Source organism: Papio anubis, chromosome 8 (assembly GCF_008728515.1).
Source record: "Papio anubis isolate 15944 chromosome 8, Panubis1.0, whole genome shotgun sequence".
Classification (NCBI taxonomy): domain Eukaryota; kingdom Metazoa; phylum Chordata; class Mammalia; order Primates; family Cercopithecidae; genus Papio; species Papio anubis.
The window spans coordinates 29,018,505-29,023,031 of NC_044983.1; positions in this window are offsets into that span (position 1 = coordinate 29,018,505).

The following is a 4,527-nucleotide window of genomic DNA, read 5'->3' on the forward strand; positions in this document are numbered from 1 at the left end:
AAAAACAAAAACAACAACAAAAAAGTAGAGAATATTAGATTAGAATTAAAACAACAACAACAACAAAAACTCCTGCCTATAAGAAACAGTGGTAAGGAATAAGTACCTCCAAAAACCCCTACCACTAACATGAAATACTAGTTGTCCTAATCAAAGCAATATGAAACATACAAAAAGTCATAGAGATTAGAAAAGAAGAAAAAAGCTTTGTATTCACAGACTATGTGACTTTGTAATTTTAAAAAATCCAAAGTAATTTTGCTGATAAATACAGGTTGAGTATCCCTAATCCAAAACTCTGAAATACAAAATGCTCCAAAATCCAAAACCTTTTGAGCAGGTACACTTGATGCTCAAAGGAAATGCGCATCGGAGCGTTTCAGATTTGTGGAATAGGGATGTTCAATCAGGTATCTATCTGCAAATATTCCAAAATCAGAACAAATTCTAAACCTGAAACACTTCTGGTCCCATGCATTTTGAATAAGGGATACTCAACTTATATAAGAACTAAGTGCATTTAGGATAGCTACTGGATAGAAAAAATATTTTGGCCAGGTGCGGTGGCTCAGGCCTGTAATCCCAGCACTTTGGGAGGTGGAGGTGGGTGGATAACCTTAGGTCAGGAATTAGAGACCAGCTTGACCAAGATGGTGAAACCCCATCTCTACTAAAAATACAAAAAACTAGCTGGGCGTGTGGTGGGTGCCTGTAATCCTGGCTATTCCAGAGGAGAATCACTTGAACCTGGGAAGTGGAGGTTGCAGTGAGCAGAGATTGCGCCACTGCACTCCAGCATGGGCTACAGTGAGACTCTGTCTCAAAAAATAAATAAATAAATAAATAAAAAAAGGAGGTTGCAGTGAGCAGAGATTGCGCCATTGCACTCCAGCCTGGGTAACAGAGTGAGGCTCCATCTCAAAACAAACAAAGTATTTTAAAAGATCACTTTTATTTCAATTTATCATAATTAAACAATCAGAAAATAGAAAGGTATTACCCATGACAGCATTTTAAAATCAAATGTTATGGTTAGATGGAAAGACATTTATACCAAATATTATAATACATCGTTGAGAGAAATTGAGCATTTGATCAAAGAGGTATTTTATACCATCTCCATGGACTAGAAGGCTCAATAATGTAAAATAACCTGTTCTTCCTAAACTGATAGAGGTTCAATACAATACCCAAATCCCAGCAGAATTTCTTTTATCTGTGTGTGTAAATATAACAAGCCGAATCTAAATTGTGTGTTTTTTTTTTTTTTTTGGAGACAGACTCTCGCTCTGTCGCCCAGGCTGGAGTGCAATGGCGTGATCTTGGCTCACTGCAACCTCTGCCTCCCACATTCAAGCTATTCTCCTGCCTCAGCCTCCCAAGTAGCTGGGATTACAGGCGTGCACCACTACGTCCAGCTAATTTTTGTATTTTTGGTAGAGACGGGGTTTCACCATGTTGGCCGGGCTGGTCTCGAACTCCCGTCTTCAGGTGATCCACCTGCCTCGGAGTACAGTGGCGTGATCTCCGCTCACTGCAACCTCTGCCTCCTGGGTTCAAGCGATTCTCCTGCCTCAGCCTCCTGAGTAGCTGGGATTACAGGCATGTTCCACCACACCTGGCTAATTTTTGTCTTTTTAGTATAGATGGGGTTTCGCCATGTTGACCAGGCTGGTCTCGAACTCCTGAACTCAAGTGATTCACCCATCGGTCTCCCAAAGTGCTGGAATTACAAGCATGAGCCACCACATTTGTTTATCCATTAATCTGTTGATGGAATTTGGCTCGTTTCCACCTTTTTTGGCTATGGAATGCTGCTATAAACTTTGGTACCTAGTGTATTCTTTATAAGATGTAAATGTGTGATTCAACTTATTTCATCTTAATAGTGACAGAATTAGACTATATTTGAGTCAGTTTGATAAATATTCTAGTAAATTACTTCTGTAACTTCTTGTTTTCAAACGTACTGGCAAATGCTATTCATAGTATCCTCAGTTTTTTTGTTTTTGAGACAGGGTCTCACTCTCACCTCGGCTGGAGTGCAGTGGCAAGATCATGACTCTCCACAGCAGCCTTGCCCTCCACAGGTTTAGGTGATTCTCCCCTTAACCTCCCGAGTAGCTGGGACTACAAGTGTGTGCCACCACGCCTGGCCAATTTTTTGGTATTTTTTGAGATGAAGTTTTGCCATGTTGCCCCAGGTTGGCCTTGAACTTTGGGGCTCAAGTCATCCTCTTGCCTCAGCCTCCCAAAGTGCTGGGATTACAGACATGACCCACTGTGCCCAGCCTATCCTCAATTTTTGATTTTTGTTACATTTTATTTTGCAAAATCATGCTTTTATTTGTGCCTTCTGTATGTTTTTTTTTTGCAATTTTTGTTTTGTCTTTTCAAGTAACAGTTTGTGGTTTTGTCCTTTCAATTTTTGCTCTTAATCTGTTAACTTTTACATAACAAACACCTAGCTCATTACTTTTCAGCTTTTGTTCTGTTACAAGCATTTAGTTATAAATTTCCCTCTAAAGACTGCTCTGGTGGTATTGTACAAGTCTTTTTTTGAGCATCTTGCTCTGTTGCCCAGGCTGGAGTGCAGTGGCATGATCATAGCTCACTATAGCCTCAAATCCCTAGTGCTGGGACGACAGGCATATGCCACCACACCCAACTAACTTTATAATTATTTTTGAAATGGGGTCTCACTATGCGCCCATGCTGGCCTCAAACTCCTGGGGTCAAGTGATCCTCTTGCCTTGGCCTCCTGAAGCGCTGGGATTACGGGCATGAGCCAGCATGCCCAACCTGTCTCTTATTTTTTTGTGACGGTGTCTCTCTGTCGCCCAGGCTGGAGTGCAGTGGCACGATCTCAGCTCACTGCGAGCTCCACCTCCTGGGTTCACGCCATTCTCCTGCCTCAGCCTCCCGAGTAGGTGGGACTATAGGCGCCCACCACCACGCCCGGCTAATTGTTTGTACTTTTAGTAGAGACGGGGTTTCACCGTGTTAGCCAGGATGGTCTCAATCTCCTGACCTCGTGATCTGCCCGCCTCGGCCTCCCAAAGTGCTGGGATTACAGGCGTGAGCCACCGCGCCCGGCCAAGCTCGTCTCTTTCTTTTTAAAGACAGCTTCACTGAGGTATATTTTACAAATCATAAAATTTTCCCATTTCAAGGGCACAATTTAAAGATTCTTGGTAAATTTACCAAATTGAGCAACCATGGCAATACTTTAATAACTAAAAATTGGAAATAGCCTAAATGTTTCAAATGGACACATTAGCTGATGAATGCATAGACAGAAATGTGTTATATTCACACCATGGCAAGCTGCTTAGGAATGAAAGAATGAACCGTTAAATACGACATGGAGGAACTTCAGGACATGCTAGTGAAAAACCTGCACAAAAACTATTTATGTGATTCCACTGATATGAGCTGGCCAGAAGTAAATCTGTAGACAGAAGCAGGTTAGTGGTTGCCTGGGGCTGGTTGGTGGCAACGGAAATTAACACAGGTCAAGAGAGAGACTGAAATCATGAAAATATTCTAAAACTGATTTATTGTCAAGGCTGCAGTGAGTTGTGATTGGGCCACTGCACTCCAGCCTGGGCAACCCAAAGTGAGACCCTGTCTCAAAAAAAAAAAAAAATGTGTGTGTATGTGTATATATATATATACCCCATATATTTTAGTTTTTGAAAGTTTCTTCCCGGTTATATTCTAGTTTTAGTATATAATCCATAATTGTACTTAAAAATGTGACATTAATATAAATTACTTAATAAATTTTTTAGAATGGCTTTTTTAATGGTCTAAAAGTTATCAGCTATTTGAATTTCTTCCAAACAAAGAATATTACAATCCTGTACAAAGAATATTACAATCAAATTTCCTCAACACAACTGTTTATTTCAAGTTGAGAGATTAAAAAAATATAGAGATGGAGTCTATGTTGCCCAGTATAAGGATCACTCAATCTCCTGAGCTCAAGCAATCCTGTTATCTCAGCCTTCCAAAGCAATGGGGTTACAGGCATGAGCCACCATGCCCAGCCTATTTTTTATTTTTTAGAGATCTTGCTATGTTGCCCAGGCTGCCCTCAAACTCCTGGGTTCAAGCTATCCTCCCACCTCAGCCTCCTGAGTAGCTGGGACTATAGCCACGTCCCACTGCCCTGCTTTGAAAGATTTTATGTTGTTTCAAGATAGCGGGCCAGGTGTGATGGCACATGTCTGTAATCTCAACACTCTGGGAGGGCCACTTGAGGCCAGGAGTTCGAGACCAAACTGGGCAACACTGCAAGACCCCGTCTCTACAAAATATTTTAAAAATTAGCTGGGTGTGATGGTATGTTGACTGTAGTCCCAGCTATTCAGGAGGCTGAGGGAGGAGGATGGCTTAGGCTCAGGAGTTCAAGGTTGAAGTGAGCTATGACTGTGCCAGTGCATTCCAGCCTGGATGACAGAGAAAGACCTGGTCTTAAAAAAAAAAAAGTTTTCATTTAATGCACAACACAATAAATGAATG